Genomic DNA, 20,915 nt, shown 5'->3' with positions numbered 1-20,915 from the left:
GTCGTTGTGTGTTAGCGGTCTCGACCGTTTAATAAGTGGATATGTCGTCCAGGTTGTTCCCAAGGAAATGTACTCTGTGTTTCGAATTTGACAAGTCTACACGTCATGTTCAACCGAGTTCCATGGAAGTTCACGATTTCATAGTGGATGTCATTGGTATTACGTCTGACCAGGTTCATACTGCCTATTACGACACAGATCTCTACTGTTTCTTCGTCAAGTTGTTAAACCCTGTGTTACTGGAGAGGATTCTGTTAAAACATGGTAGCAGAGCTGAGTTCCGTCATCGTGACGCCTCGTTGAGTACTGTTCTCATATCCAATGCTGATGTAGAATATAAAAATGTCCGTGTGTACAACCTGCCGCCGGAAGTTGAAAACTGTTATTTACGTGAGATTTTGACGAAGTATGGGGAGGTCAAGCAAATCCGTAACGAACGTTGGTCTAGCCAACATCGGTTACAGTGTTTTAGTGGCGTCCGGTCAGTCGAAATGCACGTCAAGCAAGATATCCCCTCCCATCTTATTGTTTGTGGGTATAAAGTGCATGTCACGTACAGTGGGCAACCAGGCACATGCTTTATTTGTAACGAAACTGGCCACTTGCGTACGAACTGCCCTAAACGTGTCTTTGTTCTCAAAAGTACTTTGGAACAGCGTAGAAAATTGACATTGGCCGATCTTGTTAGGGAGGCCCCAATCACGGACATCGAACGCCCTAGTGATAGTGAAATATTGCCCCCGGAGCCTGGTTTGCCTGTTGCCGACTTTCCACCCTTTCCTTCAAAACCGGTTACCGATCCGCCTGCTTCCAAATCTGACGTGCAGCTGCTGAGCCACAAACGGCGACGAACGTGTGATGATGATAGTCCGGACGAAGATCTCCAGGAATTAGAACATGACGTCCCGAAAGAGATGCCGGTTACGGTTACTAACTCACGTTTTTCTGAACCGTCGCACGCAGCTGTCGACGTTGCGGCTATTGACGTCATTCCGAGTGACGTACAGGCAGCTTTGGCATCACAACAGCCGAGCCCGCCGCCTGAAGTCGCGACGTCACCACAGGACGAATCACAACAAGCGCGTGCTCCCGATAAGCATAACGAGGAAGGCAGTATTTGTGTACAAACTGAAGGAAGTCAAAGTCCGTCTACAAACAAACACGAAGTTCGTGCTAGTGACAACAAACAAACTTGTCCACCTTCTGAGTCAGTTCTTTCTGCAGATCAGATGGCTGAGGCGTCACATCACGTTATGGACTGCGAAGTCACTCAGGACCCTCCCACGCCTCCGTCTGCCGATGTGTTCCCTAGCAGAGCACGTAGTAGGACCAAAGTTCAACCGAACGTCAACGCAGTACGGAAGAAAAACAAACCCAACGATACCCAAGTGACTGTTCGTGATCCTCCCGACAATGCAGACCATTCCGAAGTTTCTATGCCCTTGTAATGCGACCAGTGTTGTTTAGTGACCCTTTCCGTACCTCACTGTACTAATGGCACAAGCGTACAAATTCGTCTCCCTGAACATAAATAAGATTCGATCTGATCTCAAAATTGCGGCCCTACAGCAGTTTCTATACGAATCTGACGCTGATATTGTGTTGTTACAGGAAGTTACTGTTTTGAATCTCTTCATCTCTGGTTTTAAAACCATATCAAACGTTGCTCCTGAGGAAAGTACAGGTACCGCACTTTTAATACGGGAAGGTATTCCAGTTGGGGAGATCGAGTTTTTAGATTCCGGTCGAGGAGTGGGCTGTAAAATTTTTGATGTCACCCTTGTTAACTTATATACCCCGTCAGGCAACAGCAACAAATTCGAACGGTCACGTTTTTATAAGGAGGATGTTACGTATCTGTTGCGGGGAAGTCCTCAAAACCTGATAATAGGAGGTGACTTTAACTGTGTTCTACGTAAAAACGATCAGTCCCCTAATTTTAACTACTGTAAAGAACTGCACGAGCTCGTTAAGAATATTAAGCTGAAAGATGCTTGGGAACTGAAGTATCCTACTTTAGTTAAATTCACTTTTTTCACCGTTGCTTCATGCAGCCGTCTGGATAGACTTTATCTATCGGACTGTATCAGTGACCGACTCCTAGCGGTTGACGTAATCCCGGCTAGTTTTACCGACCATTGCGCTGTTGCGGCAACAGTTCACTTAAATCGACAGCCTACCAAATTATTTCGTTCCCCGTGGATGTTAAACATATCGCATCTGGCGGACGCTGAATTATTTGACGTTATCAGACATGTGTGGGAAACTTGTTTGCGTTCCATCACTTTTTATCCGACTAAAGCGATGTGGTGGACCACTGTTGCCAAACCAAAGCTTCGAAAAAGTCTCATTTATTATAGTGCTCAGAAAGCACGCGCCTGCAAGAAGACCTTTGAGTTTTACTACACTGTGTTGCGACAATTGTATGATTCATCCACTGCGACCAACACTAACTTTCCATCAATTCAACGTGTCAAGGCTAAACTTGTCAGCTTGAAGCGTCAACAATTGGAAGGTCTGAAAGTTAAATCCAAACCTAAATCTGTTTTAGCCGACGAAATGACATCTATGTACCATTTATTCAAGCATTTATCACGCCGCCGCCGGGCTTTCATTGATGTTTTGGAAAGAGATAATGGGGAATTACTCTCTACTCAAGCGGCCATTATTAGTGAAATTCACCAACATTTCCAACGACTGTATTCCAGTGAGATTGTCAATGAACCTGCTGTCAGTGCAGTGGTCAATGTTTTTGATCGGGCGATTAGTCCTGCTGACAATGTCGACTTTTTATCGGATTTCACTCCCGAGGAAGTTTTAGCCTTGATCTCCAAGTCGCCTTCCTTTAAATCGCCTGGTCCTGATGGTTTGCCCAAGGAATTTTATACCAAATTCTGGAATGTCCTTGGTGGTACTTTTACTGAAATTGTTAATGAAGTCATGAGTGGTGGTCCTCTTCCTGCCGACTTGAAAGTGGGTAGAATTGTTTTAGTCCCGAAGAGAACTGGTCACAAGCGAGTTGATAATCTCCGTCCAATCACATTATTGAACTTTGATTATAAAACGATTGCCCGAGCGATTAATAGCAGAATGACCCCCATCCTTGGAAAAGTTATTCATTCACATCAGTCTTGCCTTCCAGGGAGATCCATTATGACTCCGGTTGCAGAGTACAGAGACGTTATTTCAGTAGCGGCCGTAACCAACATCAAATGTGCTTTCCTTTTTCTTGACTTTTGCAAAGCTTTTGACCGCGTTAGTCATCACTATTTAGAACGCATCCTGCAACGAATTGGACTCGAAGAACGAGCTGTGGCAGTCATTCGGAATATGATAACCGGCATTACTGCTAGGATCACAGTTAACGGTCAGCTGACACAAGCTGTTAGCATACGACGCGGTGTACCGCAAGGCAGTCCGTTGTCGATGTCGCTCTTTGTTTTGTCGCTCGAGCCATTTCTGAAGAGATTGTGTCTCACATTAAGTGGCCTTTCTGTCTTAGGGAGCAATCTTACTGTGAGGGCTTACGCCGATGATGTTGCTGTTATCCTACGTCATGAGTCTGAAGTGGCCCAATTGCGGGCTGAGATTGATACTTACAGCACTGCTTCTGGGGCGAAACTCAGTGAGGGTAAATGTAAGGTTCTACGCTTACGGGGCTTCGAATCTCTTGCTATACCGTGGGCGCAGATCGTCGAACAACATGTTGCTCTGGGTATCATCATCGATAGGTGTCCCTTACGTATGGCAGCTAAAAACTGGAAACTTACTGCCAATCGAATACAGGGAGCTATAGTGGAAAACACATGGCGATCGACAAATATCCTCCAGAAGATCAGGATTTTGAATACCTACATACTCTGTAAAGCTTATTATGTCGCTCAGGTGTTCCCTCTTCCCAAAATGCAAGCCCATAAGATCATGCGTTTGTCCAGCAGGTTTGTGTGGCTCGGTCATATTTTTAAGTTAACCTATACCACACTGTCTAAGTCAGTGCAAGCTGGGGGCCTGCAACTCAATGATATCCGTCGAAAGGCGACAGCACTCTATATAAAACGACCAACTGCGATAATTACCACGATGCCCCATACTATCACATCGAAGCTGTTTCGCATTGTTCGCCCTAAATGTATGAAACCGCCAATTGACATCGGTAAACTCAACTTTCAATTGCAACATGTCGGTGTTTATTACCTCGAAATTAGTTACTTAGGTGACAGTGTTTTCACAAGTCCTTGTCTCACGACAGTGTTCTTACTTGCTCAGTGGCAGAAGTACGAAGCTCCAACTACAATTGAAATGCACTACCCAAGAATCGTCTGGACGGCAGTGTGGACCAATATTACTCTAAAAATTCATTCCTCCGATGTGATTTCCGCCTGGTATAAAGTTGTCCACAATCTTGTTCCAACCAACGAAAAACTCAACCGCATTGGCTTAAGTGCTACTGACAACTGCCTCAAATGTGGATTCGTTGACACTCTGAGGCACAGGTTTACTTGCTGCGGGCATCAGTTCAACTGGCATTGGGTGCGGAAACGATTGGCGCTGCTCACACGTAGCACTGAAAGTCTTTATACAACTGATATCCTCCTGTGGCCTGATACACGGTATTACCCCACAACGAAAAACAATACTGTTATGTGGATGCTGGGTCATTTTGTCAATTACGTCATCACTAACCACGGAGAAGACAATATTACTGCCTTTACTGCTTATATGGAAACGGCATATTGGCGAAGTACCCAGTTCCCGCACATTAAAAGGGATTTTGGAAACATGTTAAAAATACTGTTTGAGAAACAGGGAATTGGGTGATTCTAAAGTCAATCCGCCATTACTGTTAACATTTCCACGGTGAAGTTCCCAAGTACAAGCGAACACTGAATACTATTTTCGTTATCGTTTCACCTATGGCGCTTGAAGAACCTGAGGTTTTCTTTTCTTTCTTATTCCTCATTATTTGTTTTTTGCGGGAAGAGACATTTTTTTTCCCCTTGTTTTGAGAGAGATTTCTGTTTTTCGTTGCACTTATATTACAAAGAAGACGAGGCAATGAACTCCTTGTAATCCGGAAGAACCAGTATTCTTTTTGTGTACTGTTGTACGACGCCAGTGAATCTGGAGACTTTGATTTCTTTTGACTATAGCTGATGAAGCTCGCCAAGGACGGCATTCATGGAGAGCGCAAGGAGGGCTGTAAGGGGAGAAGGGAGGCCCTAAAAAAAAAAAAAAAAAAAAAAAAAAAACAAAAAAAAAACAAAAAAAAAAGTGGTTAAGGGGAAAAAAAAAAAAGTGGCTAGGATACCTGGCTTTCACCCAGGAGGCCCGGGTTCGATTCCCGGTACCGGAACGGAATTTTTTCCACACGAATCGTGACAGGTTTGAGCTGTCCGAGCGGCCGTTTCCCGTCCTGCTCGCAATATAGCTACTGTTTCGTGACCGTCAGCAGAATATAGACTAGGGAAGCAGACACACGACGACCATAGAAATGGTGTATGGCTTCATGCCACCTGTTTCCAGCGTAGGGCTGAGCAACTGCATCTGCCGAGGCCCGTTAGCTCAGTTGGTTAGAGCGTCGTGCTAATAACGCGAAGGTCGTGGGTTCGATCCCCCCACGGGCCACTACTCCTTTACTACTACGAAAAGGCAGCGCCGATTTCAGCTGGCGAGTGTGATGACCAGAAGATCATCACCCTGCGTGGAAGTTGACAGAGGATCCGAACCCGACTCGTCGGGAAGCGCTACAGCATTCACTCGGCAATGGCCATAATATCTTGAATACACTGGTTCTCAACCGATAAAGAGAGAATGAAAGAAAATGTCCGATTGCCGATGCGTAACAACTTTGGCCCTTGTCAGTACTTGGGCGGGTGAGCGCATGGGAACACAGGGCACTATTTGCACTTTTACTTCCTATTTTTGTTTCTCCTTTGTTTTCGGAGCTACAGCCCGATTCGGTCAGGGAGACGCCACCGTGAAATGAAGGGGGCGTGCTGTGTGTCCATCGCCTCGCCTCTCCTTAGCTCTCTCAGTCGTTTCTCGTGCTTGTCGTTTTGATAAAGGCCGATTTGAGAGCGTCAGCTCTCGCGTCAGCTGAGCAAAGTCGAGACAAGTCGAGACACACTAAGGGCTGGTATGCAGCGAGTAAGAGGGCGAAAAAACAATAATTTAAGAGCGCGTGGCAAAAGTACTCATACGCGAAATTAAAAGCCTGCTGCGGTGGCCGGGAATCGAACCCGGATCAACTGCTTGGAAGGCAACTATGCTGACCATTACACCACCACCGCACAAGCGAGCGCCGCGCGTCCGCGCTGTGTCGGCTTCCCGCCAGTCGGCAGCGGCGGAAGGTGATCGTACCTGGCAGGCGCATTTCGAGGCAGGCTAGGGGAGCACATCCAGACGCATTCGGACAGCGTATCCGCGCACATTTCGCATCCTTTGGCAAGAGTTGGGCGCCGGCGACGCAAGAGTACGCAGAGGACCGCGTTCTGGCGGCATTTTTAAGCAGTGCAGTGCAGGATTCAGCGTCTGCAGCATCTTTCCCACAGAATGCTACGGCGCTTGACGGCAGTCCCACTTTCCCTTGAGACATCTGCTCGGGAAGCAGCGTCAAGTTACCGCTGGCCCCAGCATCGGTGGTTCAGTGGTAGAATGCTCGCCTGCCACGCGGGCGGCCCGGGTTCGATTCCCGGCCGATGCATCATTTTGCTTTTCCCGCGATGATGCTGCCGCGTGGCTTGAGCGCTTGAGATGCACGATCCACAAGAATGTGTAGCTGGATTTCCCTTGAGAAGGACCGAGAACGCAGCACTCGCGGGTCCCCACTAGGACGCTCGCATCATGTTCTACAGACTAGCGTCGGCCTGGCCTCACAAGTTGCCGGGTCCGGGTGCCTCCGAGGCTCTGAACTTTAACGACAAGGAGTGCTGCCTATCGTTGCAACAGCTGCAGCAGCACCGCAATCAACTGGGCCGGCAGTGCACGTGTAGCAACAGAACACGTTATCCAGGAAGTACAGTGTCTCTACGTCTAATATTGGGTACAGCATTTACCGAGTTTGCAGGACAAGCGGTGCACCCGTGCCTCGGTAGCGCAGTAGGCAGCGCGTAAGTCTCATAATCTTAAGGTCGTGAGTTCGATCCTCACCCGGGGCATTTAATTTTCTGTGACTGATGGTGGTGCTGTTGCTAGGGCGCCAACGTATTTCTTGTTTGTTATCCACAACGTTTCAACGCTTCAGCGGGAAAATGTTTACTTCCTGTTATTGCTACTTACAGCTTCCCTTTTCCTCTTCTCCCAGCAGAGCATGAAGCCAAAAGCATTGCTCTGCGACGTTTGAGGTGCGCGCCTTGCCAGTCACTATGTGCAAAGATGCTCGCAAAGAGAGAGGGGCGCCGACGCGGCACTCGACACGAAATGCGACAAGCGACCGTACGAACGGTCGAACGAAACGGCCGCATCCGGTGTGGTCTAGTGGCTAGGATACCTGGCTTTCACGCAGGAGGCCCGGGTTCGATTCCCGGTACCGGAACGGAATTTTTTCCACACGAATCGTGACAGGTTTGAGCTGTCCGAGCGGCCGTTTCCCGTCCTGCTCGCAATATAGCTACTGTTTCGTGACCGTCAGCAGAATATAGACTAGGGAAGCAGACACACGACGACCATAGAAATGGTGTATGGCTTCATGCCACCTGTTTCCAGCGTAGGGCTGAGCAACTGCATCTGCCGAGGCCCGTTAGCTCAGTTGGTTAGAGCGTCGTGCTAATAACGCGAAGGTCGTGGGTTCGATCCCCCCACGGGCCACTACTCCTTTACTACTACGAAAAGGCAGCGCCGATTTCAGCTGGCGAGTGTGATGACCAGAAGATCATCACCCTGCGTGGAAGTTGACAGAGGATCCGAACCCGACTCGTCGGGAAGCGCTACAGCATTCACTCGGCAATGGCCATAATATCTTGAATACACTGGTTCTCAACCGATAAAGAGAAAATGAAAGAAAATGTCCGATTGCCGATGCGTAACAACTTTGGCCCTTGTCAGTACTTGGGCGGGTGAGCGCATGGGAACACAGGGCACTATTTGCACTTTTACTTCCTATTTTTGTTTCTCCTTTGTTTTCGGAGCTACAGCCCGATTCGGTCAGGGAGACGCCACCGTGAAATGAAGGGGGCGTGCTGTGTGTCCATCGCCTCGCCTCTCCTTAGCTCTCTCAGTCGTTTCTCGTGCTTGTCGCTTTGATAAAGGCCGATTTGAGAGCGTCAGCTCTCGCGTCAGCTGAGCAAAGTCGAGACAAGTCGAGACACACTAAGGGCTGGTATGCAGCGAGTAAGAGGGCGAAAAAACAATAATTTAAGAGCGCGTGGCAAAAGTACTCATACGCGAAATTAAAAGCCTGCTGCGGTGGCCGGGAATCGAACCCGGATCAACTGCTTGGAAGGCAACTATGCTGACCATTACACCACCACCGCACAAGCGAGCGCCGCGCGTCCGCGCTGTGTCGGCTTCCCGCCAGTCGGCAGCGGCGGAAGGTGATCGTACCTGGCAGGCGCATTTCGAGGCAGGCTAGGGGAGCACATCCAGACGCATTCGGACAGCGTATCCGCGCACATTTCGCATCCTTTGGCAAGAGTTGGGCGCCGGCGACGCAAGAGTACGCAGAGGACCGCGTTCTGGCGGCATTTTTAAGCAGTGCAGTGCAGGATTCAGCGTCTGCAGCATCTTTCCCACAGAATGCTACGGCGCTTGACGGCAGTCCCACTTTCCCTTGAGACATCTGCTCGGGAAGCAGCGTCAAGTTACCGCTGGCCCCAGCATCGGTGGTTCAGTGGTAGAATGCTCGCCTGCCACGCGGGCGGCCCGGGTTCGATTCCCGGCCGATGCATCATTTTGCTTTTCCCGCGATGATGCTGCCGCGTGGCTTGAGCGCTTGAGATGCACGATCCACAAGAATGTGTAGCTGGATTTCCCTTGAGAAGGACCGAGAACGCAGCACTCGCGGGTCCCCACTAGGACGCTCGCATCATGTTCTACAGACTAGCGTCGGCCTGGCCTCACAAGTTGCCGGGTCCGGGTGCCTCCGAGGCTCTGAACTTTAACGACAAGGAGTGCTGCCTATCGTTGCAACAGCTGCAGCAGCACCGCAATCAACTGGGCCGGCAGTGCACGTGTAGCAACAGAACACGTTATCCAGGAAGTACAGTGTCTCTACGTCTAATATTGGGTACAGCATTTACCGAGTTTGCAGGACAAGCGGTGCACCCGTGCCTCGGTAGCGCAGTAGGCAGCGCGTAAGTCTCATAATCTTAAGGTCGTGAGTTCGATCCTCACCCGGGGCATTTAATTTTCTGTGACTGATGGTGGTGCTGTTGCTAGGGCGCCAACGTATTTCTTGTTTGTTATCCACAACGTTTCAACGCTTCAGCGGGAAAATGTTTACTTCCTGTTATTGCTACTTACAGCTTCCCTTTTCCTCTTCTCCCAGCAGAGCATGAAGCCAAAAGCATTGCTCTGCGACGTTTGAGGTGCGCGCCTTGCCAGTCACTATGTGCAAAGATGCTCGCAAAGAGAGAGGGGCGCCGACGCGGCACTCGACACGAAATGCGACAAGCGACCGTACGAACGGTCGAACGAAACGGCCGCATCCGGTGTGGTCTAGTGGCTAGGATACCTGGCTTTCACGCAGGAGGCCCGGGTTCGATTCCCGGTACCGGAACGGAATTTTTTCCACACGAATCGTGACAGGTTTGAGCTGTCCGAGCGGCCGTTTCCCGTCCTGCTCGCAATATAGCTACTGTTTCGTGACCGTCAGCAGAATATAGACTAGGGAAGCAGACACACGACGACCATAGAAATGGTGTATGGCTTCATGCCACCTGTTTCCAGCGTAGGGCTGAGCAACTGCATCTGCCGAGGCCCGTTAGCTCAGTTGGTTAGAGCGTCGTGCTAATAACGCGAAGGTCGTGGGTTCGATCCCCCCACGGGCCACTACTCCTTTACTACTACGAAAAGGCAGCGCCGATTTCAGCTGGCGAGTGTGATGACCAGAAGATCATCACCCTGCGTGGAAGTTGACAGAGGATCCGAACCCGACTCGTCGGGAAGCGCTACAGCATTCACTCGGCAATGGCCATAATATCTTGAATACACTGGTTCTCAACCGATAAAGAGAGAATGAAAGAAAATGTCCGATTGCCGATGCGTAACAACTTTGGCCCTTGTCAGTACTTGGGCGGGTGAGCGCATGGGAACACAGGGCACTATTTGCACTTTTACTTCCTATTTTTGTTTCTCCTTTGTTTTCGGAGCTACAGCCCGATTCGGTCAGGGAGACGCCACCGTGAAATGAAGGGGGCGTGCTGTGTGTCCATCGCCTCGCCTCTCCTTAGCTCTCTCAGTCGTTTCTCGTGCTTGTCGTTTTGATAAAGGCCGATTTGAGAGCGTCAGCTCTCGCGTCAGCTGAGCAAAGTCGAGACAAGTCGAGACACACTAAGGGCTGGTATGCAGCGAGTAAGAGGGCGAAAAAACAATAATTTAAGAGCGCGTGGCAAAAGTACTCATACGCGAAATTAAAAGCCTGCTGCGGTGGCCGGGAATCGAACCCGGATCAACTGCTTGGAAGGCAACTATGCTGACCATTACACCACCACCGCACAAGCGAGCGCCGCGCGTCCGCGCTGTGTCGGCTTCCCGCCAGTCGGCAGCGGCGGAAGGTGATCGTACCTGGCAGGCGCATTTCGAGGCAGGCTAGGGGAGCACATCCAGACGCATTCGGACAGCGTATCCGCGCACATTTCGCATCCTTTGGCAAGAGTTGGGCGCCGGCGACGCAAGAGTACGCAGAGGACCGCGTTCTGGCGGCATTTTTAAGCAGTGCAGTGCAGGATTCAGCGTCTGCAGCATCTTTCCCACAGAATGCTACGGCGCTTGACGGCAGTCCCACTTTCCCTTGAGACATCTGCTCGGGAAGCAGCGTCAAGTTACCGCTGGCCCCAGCATCGGTGGTTCAGTGGTAGAATGCTCGCCTGCCACGCGGGCGGCCCGGGTTCGATTCCCGGCCGATGCATCATTTTGCTTTTCCCGCGATGATGCTGCCGCGTGGCTTGAGCGCTTGAGATGCACGATCCACAAGAATGTGTAGCTGGATTTCCCTTGAGAAGGACCGAGAACGCAGCACTCGCGGGTCCCCACTAGGACGCTCGCATCATGTTCTACAGACTAGCGTCGGCCTGGCCTCACAAGTTGCCGGGTCCGGGTGCCTCCGAGGCTCTGAACTTTAACGACAAGGAGTGCTGCCTATCGTTGCAACAGCTGCAGCAGCACCGCAATCAACTGGGCCGGCAGTGCACGTGTAGCAACAGAACACGTTATCCAGGAAGTACAGTGTCTCTACGTCTAATATTGGGTACAGCATTTACCGAGTTTGCAGGACAAGCGGTGCACCCGTGCCTCGGTAGCGCAGTAGGCAGCGCGTAAGTCTCATAATCTTAAGGTCGTGAGTTCGATCCTCACCCGGGGCATTTAATTTTCTGTGACTGATGGTGGTGCTGTTGCTAGGGCGCCAACGTATTTCTTGTTTGTTATCCACAACGTTTCAACGCTTCAGCGGGAAAATGTTTACTTCCTGTTATTGCTACTTACAGCTTCCCTTTTCCTCTTCTCCCAGCAGAGCATGAAGCCAAAAGCATTGCTCTGCGACGTTTGAGGTGCGCGCCTTGCCAGTCACTATGTGCAAAGATGCTCGCAAAGAGAGAGGGGCGCCGACGCGGCACTCGACACGAAATGCGACAAGCGACCGTACGAACGGTCGAACGAAACGGCCGCATCCGGTGTGGTCTAGTGGCTAGGATACCTGGCTTTCACGCAGGAGGCCCGGGTTCGATTCCCGGTACCGGAACGGAATTTTTTCCACACGAATCGTGACAGGTTTGAGCTGTCCGAGCGGCCGTTTCCCGTCCTGCTCGCAATATAGCTACTGTTTCGTGACCGTCAGCAGAATATAGACTAGGGAAGCAGACACACGACGACCATAGAAATGGTGTATGGCTTCATGCCACCTGTTTCCAGCGTAGGGCTGAGCAACTGCATCTGCCGAGGCCCGTTAGCTCAGTTGGTTAGAGCGTCGTGCTAATAACGCGAAGGTCGTGGGTTCGATCCCCCCACGGGCCACTACTCCTTTACTACTACGAAAAGGCAGCGCCGATTTCAGCTGGCGAGTGTGATGACCAGAAGATCATCACCCTGCGTGGAAGTTGACAGAGGATCCGAACCCGACTCGTCGGGAAGCGCTACAGCATTCACTCGGCAATGGCCATAATATCTTGAATACACTGGTTCTCAACCGATAAAGAGAGAATGAAAGAAAATGTCCGATTGCCGATGCGTAACAACTTTGGCCCTTGTCAGTACTTGGGCGGGTGAGCGCATGGGAACACAGGGCACTATTTGCACTTTTACTTCCTATTTTTGTTTCTCCTTTGTTTTCGGAGCTACAGCCCGATTCGGTCAGGGAGACGCCACCGTGAAATGAAGGGGGCGTGCTGTGTGTCCATCGCCTCGCCTCTCCTTAGCTCTCTCAGTCGTTTCTCGTGCTTGTCGTTTTGATAAAGGCCGATTTGAGAGCGTCAGCTCTCGCGTCAGCTGAGCAAAGTCGAGACAAGTCGAGACACACTAAGGGCTGGTATGCAGCGAGTAAGAGGGCGAAAAAACAATAATTTAAGAGCGCGTGGCAAAAGTACTCATACGCGAAATTAAAAGCCTGCTGCGGTGGCCGGGAATCGAACCCGGATCAACTGCTTGGAAGGCAACTATGCTGACCATTACACCACCACCGCACAAGCGAGCGCCGCGCGTCCGCGCTGTGTCGGCTTCCCGCCAGTCGGCAGCGGCGGAAGGTGATCGTACCTGGCAGGCGCATTTCGAGGCAGGCTAGGGGAGCACATCCAGACGCATTCGGACAGCGTATCCGCGCACATTTCGCATCCTTTGGCAAGAGTTGGGCGCCGGCGACGCAAGAGTACGCAGAGGACCGCGTTCTGGCGGCATTTTTAAGCAGTGCAGTGCAGGATTCAGCGTCTGCAGCATCTTTCCCACAGAATGCTACGGCGCTTGACGGCAGTCCCACTTTCCCTTGAGACATCTGCTCGGGAAGCAGCGTCAAGTTACCGCTGGCCCCAGCATCGGTGGTTCAGTGGTAGAATGCTCGCCTGCCACGCGGGCGGCCCGGGTTCGATTCCCGGCCGATGCATCATTTTGCTTTTCCCGCGATGATGCTGCCGCGTGGCTTGAGCGCTTGAGATGCACGATCCACAAGAATGTGTAGCTGGATTTCCCTTGAGAAGGACCGAGAACGCAGCACTCGCGGGTCCCCACTAGGACGCTCGCATCATGTTCTACAGACTAGCGTCGGCCTGGCCTCACAAGTTGCCGGGTCCGGGTGCCTCCGAGGCTCTGAACTTTAACGACAAGGAGTGCTGCCTATCGTTGCAACAGCTGCAGCAGCACCGCAATCAACTGGGCCGGCAGTGCACGTGTAGCAACAGAACACGTTATCCAGGAAGTACAGTGTCTCTACGTCTAATATTGGGTACAGCATTTACCGAGTTTGCAGGACAAGCGGTGCACCCGTGCCTCGGTAGCGCAGTAGGCAGCGCGTAAGTCTCATAATCTTAAGGTCGTGAGTTCGATCCTCACCCGGGGCATTTAATTTTCTGTGACTGATGGTGGTGCTGTTGCTAGGGCGCCAACGTATTTCTTGTTTGTTATCCACAACGTTTCAACGCTTCAGCGGGAAAATGTTTACTTCCTGTTATTGCTACTTACAGCTTCCCTTTTCCTCTTCTCCCAGCAGAGCATGAAGCCAAAAGCATTGCTCTGCGACGTTTGAGGTGCGCGCCTTGCCAGTCACTATGTGCAAAGATGCTCGCAAAGAGAGAGGGGCGCCGACGCGGCACTCGACACGAAATGCGACAAGCGACCGTACGAACGGTCGAACGAAACGGCCGCATCCGGTGTGGTCTAGTGGCTAGGATACCTGGCTTTCACGCAGGAGGCCCGGGTTCGATTCCCGGTACCGGAACGGAATTTTTTCCACACGAATCGTGACAGGTTTGAGCTGTCCGAGCGGCCGTTTCCCGTCCTGCTCGCAATATAGCTACTGTTTCGTGACCGTCAGCAGAATATAGACTAGGGAAGCAGACACACGACGACCATAGAAATGGTGTATGGCTTCATGCCACCTGTTTCCAGCGTAGGGCTGAGCAACTGCATCTGCCGAGGCCCGTTAGCTCAGTTGGTTAGAGCGTCGTGCTAATAACGCGAAGGTCGTGGGTTCGATCCCCCCACGGGCCACTACTCCTTTACTACTACGAAAAGGCAGCGCCGATTTCAGCTGGCGAGTGTGATGACCAGAAGATCATCACCCTGCGTGGAAGTTGACAGAGGATCCGAACCCGACTCGTCGGGAAGCGCTACAGCATTCACTCGGCAATGGCCATAATATCTTGAATACACTGGTTCTCAACCGATAAAGAGAGAATGAAAGAAAATGTCCGATTGCCGATGCGTAACAACTTTGGCCCTTGTCAGTACTTGGGCGGGTGAGCGCATGGGAACACAGGGCACTATTTGCACTTTTACTTCCTATTTTTGTTTCTCCTTTGTTTTCGGAGCTACAGCCCGATTCGGTCAGGGAGACGCCACCGTGAAATGAAGGGGGCGTGCTGTGTGTCCATCGCCTCGCCTCTCCTTAGCTCTCTCAGTCGTTTCTCGTGCTTGTCGTTTTGATAAAGGCCGATTTGAGAGCGTCAGCTCTCGCGTCAGCTGAGCAAAGTCGAGACAAGTCGAGACACACTAAGGGCTGGTATGCAGCGAGTAAGAGGGCGAAAAAACAATAATTTAAGAGCGCGTGGCAAAAGTACTCATACGCGAAATTAAAAGCCTGCTGCGGTGGCCGGGAATCGAACCCGGATCAACTGCTTGGAAGGCAACTATGCTGACCATTACACCACCACCGCACAAGCGAGCGCCGCGCGTCCGCGCTGTGTCGGCTTCCCGCCAGTCGGCAGCGGCGGAAGGTGATCGTACCTGGCAGGCGCATTTCGAGGCAGGCTAGGGGAGCACATCCAGACGCATTCGGACAGCGTATCCGCGCACATTTCGCATCCTTTGGCAAGAGTTGGGCGCCGGCGACGCAAGAGTACGCAGAGGACCGCGTTCTGGCGGCATTTTTAAGCAGTGCAGTGCAGGATTCAGCGTCTGCAGCATCTTTCCCACAGAATGCTACGGCGCTTGACGGCAGTCCCACTTTCCCTTGAGACATCTGCTCGGGAAGCAGCGTCAAGTTACCGCTGGCCCCAGCATCGGTGGTTCAGTGGTAGAATGCTCGCCTGCCACGCGGGCGGCCCGGGTTCGATTCCCGGCCGATGCATCATTTTGCTTTTCCCGCGATGATGCTGCCGCGTGGCTTGAGCGCTTGAGATGCACGATCCACAAGAATGTGTAGCTGGATTTCCCTTGAGAAGGACCGAGAACGCAGCACTCGCGGGTCCCCACTAGGACGCTCGCATCATGTTCTACAGACTAGCGTCGGCCTGGCCTCACAAGTTGCCGGGTCCGGGTGCCTCCGAGGCTCTGAACTTTAACGACAAGGAGTGCTGCCTATCGTTGCAACAGCTGCAGCAGCACCGCAATCAACTGGGCCGGCAGTGCACGTGTAGCAACAGAACACGTTATCCAGGAAGTACAGTGTCTCTACGTCTAATATTGGGTACAGCATTTACCGAGTTTGCAGGACAAGCGGTGCACCCGTGCCTCGGTAGCGCAGTAGGCAGCGCGTAAGTCTCATAATCTTAAGGTCGTGAGTTCGATCCTCACCCGGGGCATTTAATTTTCTGTGACTGATGGTGGTGCTGTTGCTAGGGCGCCAACGTATTTCTTGTTTGTTATCCACAACGTTTCAACGCTTCAGCGGGAAAATGTTTACTTCCTGTTATTGCTACTTACAGCTTCCCTTTTCCTCTTCTCCCAGCAGAGCATGAAGCCAAAAGCATTGCTCTGCGACGTTTGAGGTGCGCGCCTTGCCAGTCACTATGTGCAAAGATGCTCGCAAAGAGAGAGGGGCGCCGACGCGGCACTCGACACGAAATGCGACAAGCGACCGTACGAACGGTCGAACGAAACGGCCGCATCCGGTGTGGTCTAGTGGCTAGGATACCTGGCTTTCACGCAGGAGGCCCGGGTTCGATTCCCGGTACCGGAACGGAATTTTTTCCACACGAATCGTGACAGGTTTGAGCTGTCCGAGCGGCCGTTTCCCGTCCTGCTCGCAATATAGCTACTGTTTCGTGACCGTCAGCAGAATATAGACTAGGGAAGCAGACACACGACGACCATAGAAATGGTGTATGGCTTCATGCCACCTGTTTCCAGCGTAGGGCTGAGCAACTGCATCTGCCGAGGCCCGTTAGCTCAGTTGGTTAGAGCATCGTGCTAATAACGCGAAGGTCGTGGGTTCGATCCCCCCACGGGCCACTACTCCTTTACTACTACGAAAAGGCAGCGCCGATTTCAGCTGGCGAGTGTGATGACCAGAAGATCATCACCCTGCGTGGAAGTTGACAGAGGATCCGAACCCGACTCGTCGGGAAGCGCTACAGCATTCACTCGGCAATGGCCATAATATCTTGAATACACTGGTTCTCAACCGATAAAGAGAGAATGAAAGAAAATGTCCGATTGCCGATGCGTAACAACTTTGGCCCTTGTCAGTACTTGGGCGGGTGAGCGCATGGGAACACAGGGCACTATTTGCACTTTTACTTCCTATTTTTGTTTCTCCTTTGTTTTCGGAGCTACAGCCCGATTCGGTCAGGGAGACGCCACCGTGAAATGAAGGGGGCGTGCTGTGTGTCCATCGCCTCGCCTCTCCTTAGCTCTCTCAGTCGTTTCTCGTGCTTGTCGTTTTGATAAAGGCCGATTTGAGAGCGTCAGCTCTCGCGTCAGCTGAGCAAAGTCGAGACAAGTCGAGACACACTAAGGGCTGGTATGCAGCGAGTAAGAGGGCGAAAAAACAATAATTTAAGAGCGCGTGGCAAAAGTACTCATACGCGAAATTAAAAGCCTGCTGCGGTGGCCGGGAATCGAACCCGGATCAACTGCTTGGAAGGCAACTATGCTGACCATTACACCACCACCGCACAAGCGAGCGCCGCGCGTCCGCGCTGTGTCGGCTTCCCGCCAGTCGGCAGCGGCGGAAGGTGATCGTACCTGGCAGGCGCATTTCGAGGCAGGCTAGGGGAGCACATCCAGACGCATTCGGACAGCGTATCCGCGCACATTTCGCATCCTTTGGCAAGAGTTGGGCGCCGGCGACGCAAGAGTACGCAGAGGACCGCGTTCTGGCGGCATTTTTAAGCAGTGCAGTGCAGGATTCAGCGTCTGCAGCATCTTTCCCACAGAATGCTACGGCGCTTGACGGCAGTCCCACTTTCCCTTGAGACATCTGCTCGGGAAGCAGCGTCAAGTTACCGCTGGCCCCAGCATCGGTGGTTCAGTGGTAGAATGCTCGCCTGCCACGCGGGCGGCCCGGGTTCGATTCCCGGCCGATGCATCATTTTGCTTTTCCCGCGATGATGCTGCCGCGTGGCTTGAGCGCTTGAGATGCACGATCCACAAGAATGTGTAGCTGGATTTCCCTTGAGAAGGACCGAGAACGCAGCACTCGCGGGTCCCCACTAGGACGCTCGCATCATGTTCTACAGACTAGCGTCGGCCTGGCCTCACAAGTTGCCGGGTCCGGGTGCCTCCGAGGCTCTGAACTTTAACGACAAGGAGTGCTGCCTATCGTTGCAACAGCTGCAGCAGCACCGCAATCAACTGGGCCGGCAGTGCACGTGTAGCAACAGAACACGTTATCCAGGAAGTACAGTGTCTCTACGTCTAATATTGGGTACAGCATTTACCGAGTTTGCAGGACAAGCGGTGCACCCGTGCCTCGGTAGCGCAGTAGGCAGCGCGTAAGTCTCATAATCTTAAGGTCGTGAGTTCGATCCTCACCCGGGGCATTTAATTTTCTGTGACTGATGGTGGTGCTGTTGCTAGGGCGCCAACGTATTTCTTGTTTGTTATCCACAACGTTTCAACGCTTCAGCGGGAAAATGTTTACTTCCTGTTATTGCTACTTACAGCTTCCCTTTTCCTCTTCTCCCAGCAGAGCATGAAGCCAAAAGCATTGCTCTGCGACGTTTGAGGTGCGCGCCTTGCCAGTCACTATGTGCAAAGATGCTCGCAAAGAGAGAGGGGCGCCGACGCGGCACTCGACACGAAATGCGACAAGCGACCGTACGAACGGTCGAACGAAACGGCCGCATCCGGTGTGGTCTAGTGGCTAGGATACCTGGCTTTCACGCAGGAGGCCCGGGTTCGATTCCCGGTACCGGAACGGAATTTTTTCCACACGAATCGTGACAGGTTTGAGCTGTCCGAGCGGCCGTTTCCCGTCCTGCTCGCAATATAGCTACTGTTTCGTGACCGTCAGCAGAATATAGACTAGGGAAGCAGACACACGACGACCATAGAAATGGTGTATGGCTTCATGCCACCTGTTTCCAGCGTAGGGCTGAGCAACTGCATCTGCCGAGGCCCGTTAGCTCAGTTGGTTAGAGCGTCGTGCTAATAACGCGAAGGTCGTGGGTTCGATCCCCCCACGGGCCACTACTCCTTTACTACTACGAAAAGGCAGCGCCGATTTCAGCTGGCGAGTGTGATGACCAGAAGATCATCACCCTGCGTGGAAGTTGACAGAGGATCCGAACCCGACTCGTCGGGAAGCGCTACAGCATTCACTCGGCAATGGCCATAATATCTTGAATACACTGGTTCTCAACCGATAAAGAGAAAATGAAAGAAAATGTCCGATTGCCGATGCGTAACAACTTTGGCCCTTGTCAGTACTTGGGCGGGTGAGCGCATGGGAACACAGGGCACTATTTGCACTTTTACTTCCTATTTTTGTTTCTCCTTTGTTTTCGGAGCTACAGCCCGATTCGGTCAGGGAGACGCCACCGTGAAATGAAGGGGGCGTGCTGTGTGTCCATCGCCTCGCCTCTCCTTAGCTCTCTCAGTCGTTTCTCGTGCTTGTCGCTTTGATAAAGGCCGATTTGAGAGCGTCAGCTCTCGCGTCAGCTGAGCAAAGTCGAGACAAGTCGAGACACACTAAGGGCTGGTATGCAGCGAGTAAGAGGGCGAAAAAACAATAATTTAAGAGCGCGTGGCAAAAGTACTCATACGCGAAATTAAAAGCCTGCTGCGGTGGCCGGGAATCGAACCCGGATCAACTGCTTGGAAGGCAACTATGCTGACCATTACACCACCACCGCACAAGCGAGCGCCGCGCGTCCGCGCTGTGTCGGCTTCCCGCCAGTCGGCAGCGGCGGAAGGTGATCGTACCTGGCAGGCGCATTTCGAGGCAGGCTAGGGGAGCACATCCAGACGCATTCGGACAGCGTATCCGCGCACATTTCGCATCCTTTGGCAAGAGTTGGGCGCCGGCGACGCAAGAGTACGCAGAGGACCGCGTTCTGGCGGCATTTTTAAGCAGTGCAGTGCAGGATTCAGCGTCTGCAGCATCTTTCCCACAGAATGCTACGGCGCTTGACGGCAGTCCCACTTTCCCTTGAGACATCTGCTCGGGAAGCAGCGTCAAGTTACCGCTGGCCCCAGCATCGGTGGTTCAGTGGTAGAATGCTCGCCTGCCACGCGGGCGGCCCGGGTTCGATTCCCGGCCGATGCATCATTTTGCTTTTCCCGCGATGATGCTGCCGCGTGGCTTGAGCGCTTGAGATGCACGATCCACAAGAATGTGTAGCTGGATTTCCCTTGAGAAGGACCGAGAACGCAGCACTCGCGGGTCCCCACTAGGACGCTCGCATCATGTTCTACAGACTAGCGTCGGCCTGGCCTCACAAGTTGCCGGGTCCGGGTGCCTCCGAGGCTCTGAACTTTAACGACAAGGAGTGCTGCCTATCGTTGCAACAGCTGCAGCAGCACCGCAATCAACTGGGCCGGCAGTGCACGTGTAGCAACAGAACACGTTATCCAGGAAGTACAGTGTCTCTACGTCTAATATTGGGTACAGCATTTACCGAGTTTGCAGGACAAGCGGTGCACCCGTGCCTCGGTAGCGCAGTAGGCAGCGCGTAAGTCTCATAATCTTAAGGTCGTGAGTTCGATCCTCACCCGGGGCATTTAATTTTCTGTGACTGATGGTGGTGCTGTTGCTAGGGCGCCAACGTATTTCTTGTTTGTTATCCACAACGTTTCAACGCTTCAGCGGGAAAATGTTTACTTCCTGTTATTGCTACTTACAGCTTCCCTTTTCCTCTTCTCCCAGCAGAGCATGAAGCCAAAAGCATTGCTCTGCGACGTTTGAGGTGCGCGCCTTGCCAGTCACTATGTGCAAAGATGCTCGCAAAGAGAGAGGGGCGCCGACGCGGCACTCGACACGAAATGCGACAAGCGACCGTACGAACGGTCGAACGAAACGGCCGCATCCGGTGTGGTCTAGTGGCTAGGATACCTGGCTTTCACGCAGGAGGCCCGGGTTCGATTCCCGGTACCGGAACGGAATTTTTTCCACACGAATCGTGACAGGTTTGAGCTGTCCGAGCGGCCGTTTCCCGTCCTGCTCGCAATATAGCTACTGTTTCGTGACCGTCAGCAGAATATAGACTAGGGAAGCAGACACACGACGACCATAGAAATGGTGTATGGCTTCATGCCACCTGTTTCCAGCGTAGGGCTGAGCAACTGCATCTGCCGAGGCCCGTTAGCTCAGTTGGTTAGAGCGTCGTGCTAATAACGCGAAGGTCGTGGGTTCGATCCCCCCACGGGCCACTACTCCTTTACTACTACGAAAA

The 20,915-nt window shown here is 52.2% G+C and overlaps 36 non-coding genes across 36 annotated transcripts; 29 read left to right on the top strand and 7 right to left on the bottom strand.

Moving 5' to 3' along the window:
- The first annotated feature begins 5,551 nt into the window (after nucleotides 1-5,551).
- On the top strand, nucleotides 5,552-5,625 carry Trnai-aau. Its single transcript has one exon. It is a non-coding gene; the product is annotated as a tRNA-Ile (tRNA).
- A 593-nt stretch (nucleotides 5,626-6,218) lies between these two features.
- Nucleotides 6,219-6,290, bottom strand: Trnag-ucc. The gene has a single exon. It is a non-coding gene; the product is annotated as a tRNA-Gly (tRNA).
- Nucleotides 6,291-6,632: 342 nt separating this feature from the next.
- Nucleotides 6,633-6,703, top strand: Trnag-gcc. The gene has a single exon. It is a non-coding gene; the product is annotated as a tRNA-Gly (tRNA).
- Nucleotides 6,704-7,084: 381 nt separating this feature from the next.
- On the top strand, nucleotides 7,085-7,157 carry Trnam-cau. Its single transcript has one exon. It is a non-coding gene; the product is annotated as a tRNA-Met (tRNA).
- Nucleotides 7,158-7,462: 305 nt separating this feature from the next.
- On the top strand, nucleotides 7,463-7,534 carry Trnae-uuc. Its single transcript has one exon. It is a non-coding gene; the product is annotated as a tRNA-Glu (tRNA).
- Nucleotides 7,535-7,732: 198 nt separating this feature from the next.
- Trnai-aau lies at nucleotides 7,733-7,806 on the top strand. Its single transcript has one exon. It is a non-coding gene; the product is annotated as a tRNA-Ile (tRNA).
- A 593-nt stretch (nucleotides 7,807-8,399) lies between these two features.
- Nucleotides 8,400-8,471, bottom strand: Trnag-ucc. The gene has a single exon. It is a non-coding gene; the product is annotated as a tRNA-Gly (tRNA).
- A 342-nt stretch (nucleotides 8,472-8,813) lies between these two features.
- On the top strand, nucleotides 8,814-8,884 carry Trnag-gcc. The gene has a single exon. It is a non-coding gene; the product is annotated as a tRNA-Gly (tRNA).
- A 381-nt stretch (nucleotides 8,885-9,265) lies between these two features.
- On the top strand, nucleotides 9,266-9,338 carry Trnam-cau. Its single transcript has one exon. It is a non-coding gene; the product is annotated as a tRNA-Met (tRNA).
- Nucleotides 9,339-9,643: 305 nt separating this feature from the next.
- Nucleotides 9,644-9,715, top strand: Trnae-uuc. The gene has a single exon. It is a non-coding gene; the product is annotated as a tRNA-Glu (tRNA).
- Nucleotides 9,716-9,913: 198 nt separating this feature from the next.
- On the top strand, nucleotides 9,914-9,987 carry Trnai-aau. Its single transcript has one exon. It is a non-coding gene; the product is annotated as a tRNA-Ile (tRNA).
- A 593-nt stretch (nucleotides 9,988-10,580) lies between these two features.
- Nucleotides 10,581-10,652, bottom strand: Trnag-ucc. Its single transcript has one exon. It is a non-coding gene; the product is annotated as a tRNA-Gly (tRNA).
- Nucleotides 10,653-10,994: 342 nt separating this feature from the next.
- Nucleotides 10,995-11,065, top strand: Trnag-gcc. The gene has a single exon. It is a non-coding gene; the product is annotated as a tRNA-Gly (tRNA).
- A 381-nt stretch (nucleotides 11,066-11,446) lies between these two features.
- On the top strand, nucleotides 11,447-11,519 carry Trnam-cau. The gene has a single exon. It is a non-coding gene; the product is annotated as a tRNA-Met (tRNA).
- A 305-nt stretch (nucleotides 11,520-11,824) lies between these two features.
- On the top strand, nucleotides 11,825-11,896 carry Trnae-uuc. The gene has a single exon. It is a non-coding gene; the product is annotated as a tRNA-Glu (tRNA).
- A 198-nt stretch (nucleotides 11,897-12,094) lies between these two features.
- On the top strand, nucleotides 12,095-12,168 carry Trnai-aau. The gene has a single exon. It is a non-coding gene; the product is annotated as a tRNA-Ile (tRNA).
- A 593-nt stretch (nucleotides 12,169-12,761) lies between these two features.
- Nucleotides 12,762-12,833, bottom strand: Trnag-ucc. Its single transcript has one exon. It is a non-coding gene; the product is annotated as a tRNA-Gly (tRNA).
- Nucleotides 12,834-13,175: 342 nt separating this feature from the next.
- Nucleotides 13,176-13,246, top strand: Trnag-gcc. The gene has a single exon. It is a non-coding gene; the product is annotated as a tRNA-Gly (tRNA).
- Nucleotides 13,247-13,627: 381 nt separating this feature from the next.
- On the top strand, nucleotides 13,628-13,700 carry Trnam-cau. Its single transcript has one exon. It is a non-coding gene; the product is annotated as a tRNA-Met (tRNA).
- A 305-nt stretch (nucleotides 13,701-14,005) lies between these two features.
- Trnae-uuc lies at nucleotides 14,006-14,077 on the top strand. Its single transcript has one exon. It is a non-coding gene; the product is annotated as a tRNA-Glu (tRNA).
- A 198-nt stretch (nucleotides 14,078-14,275) lies between these two features.
- Trnai-aau lies at nucleotides 14,276-14,349 on the top strand. The gene has a single exon. It is a non-coding gene; the product is annotated as a tRNA-Ile (tRNA).
- Nucleotides 14,350-14,942: 593 nt separating this feature from the next.
- Trnag-ucc lies at nucleotides 14,943-15,014 on the bottom strand. Its single transcript has one exon. It is a non-coding gene; the product is annotated as a tRNA-Gly (tRNA).
- Nucleotides 15,015-15,356: 342 nt separating this feature from the next.
- On the top strand, nucleotides 15,357-15,427 carry Trnag-gcc. The gene has a single exon. It is a non-coding gene; the product is annotated as a tRNA-Gly (tRNA).
- Nucleotides 15,428-15,808: 381 nt separating this feature from the next.
- Trnam-cau lies at nucleotides 15,809-15,881 on the top strand. The gene has a single exon. It is a non-coding gene; the product is annotated as a tRNA-Met (tRNA).
- Nucleotides 15,882-16,186: 305 nt separating this feature from the next.
- Nucleotides 16,187-16,258, top strand: Trnae-uuc. Its single transcript has one exon. It is a non-coding gene; the product is annotated as a tRNA-Glu (tRNA).
- A 198-nt stretch (nucleotides 16,259-16,456) lies between these two features.
- Nucleotides 16,457-16,530, top strand: Trnai-aau. Its single transcript has one exon. It is a non-coding gene; the product is annotated as a tRNA-Ile (tRNA).
- Nucleotides 16,531-17,123: 593 nt separating this feature from the next.
- On the bottom strand, nucleotides 17,124-17,195 carry Trnag-ucc. The gene has a single exon. It is a non-coding gene; the product is annotated as a tRNA-Gly (tRNA).
- Nucleotides 17,196-17,537: 342 nt separating this feature from the next.
- Nucleotides 17,538-17,608, top strand: Trnag-gcc. Its single transcript has one exon. It is a non-coding gene; the product is annotated as a tRNA-Gly (tRNA).
- A 381-nt stretch (nucleotides 17,609-17,989) lies between these two features.
- Trnam-cau lies at nucleotides 17,990-18,062 on the top strand. The gene has a single exon. It is a non-coding gene; the product is annotated as a tRNA-Met (tRNA).
- Nucleotides 18,063-18,367: 305 nt separating this feature from the next.
- On the top strand, nucleotides 18,368-18,439 carry Trnae-uuc. The gene has a single exon. It is a non-coding gene; the product is annotated as a tRNA-Glu (tRNA).
- Nucleotides 18,440-18,637: 198 nt separating this feature from the next.
- On the top strand, nucleotides 18,638-18,711 carry Trnai-aau. Its single transcript has one exon. It is a non-coding gene; the product is annotated as a tRNA-Ile (tRNA).
- Nucleotides 18,712-19,304: 593 nt separating this feature from the next.
- Trnag-ucc lies at nucleotides 19,305-19,376 on the bottom strand. Its single transcript has one exon. It is a non-coding gene; the product is annotated as a tRNA-Gly (tRNA).
- A 342-nt stretch (nucleotides 19,377-19,718) lies between these two features.
- Nucleotides 19,719-19,789, top strand: Trnag-gcc. Its single transcript has one exon. It is a non-coding gene; the product is annotated as a tRNA-Gly (tRNA).
- Nucleotides 19,790-20,170: 381 nt separating this feature from the next.
- On the top strand, nucleotides 20,171-20,243 carry Trnam-cau. The gene has a single exon. It is a non-coding gene; the product is annotated as a tRNA-Met (tRNA).
- Nucleotides 20,244-20,548: 305 nt separating this feature from the next.
- Nucleotides 20,549-20,620, top strand: Trnae-uuc. Its single transcript has one exon. It is a non-coding gene; the product is annotated as a tRNA-Glu (tRNA).
- Nucleotides 20,621-20,818: 198 nt separating this feature from the next.
- Trnai-aau lies at nucleotides 20,819-20,892 on the top strand. The gene has a single exon. It is a non-coding gene; the product is annotated as a tRNA-Ile (tRNA).
- The last annotated feature ends 23 nt before the right edge of the window (nucleotides 20,893-20,915 follow it).

The sequence above is a fragment of the Schistocerca piceifrons genome, chromosome 2 (genome assembly GCF_021461385.2).
Source record: "Schistocerca piceifrons isolate TAMUIC-IGC-003096 chromosome 2, iqSchPice1.1, whole genome shotgun sequence".
NCBI lineage: Eukaryota > Metazoa > Arthropoda > Insecta > Orthoptera > Acrididae > Schistocerca > Schistocerca piceifrons.
This window is presented reverse-complemented; position numbering and strand designations above follow the sequence as displayed.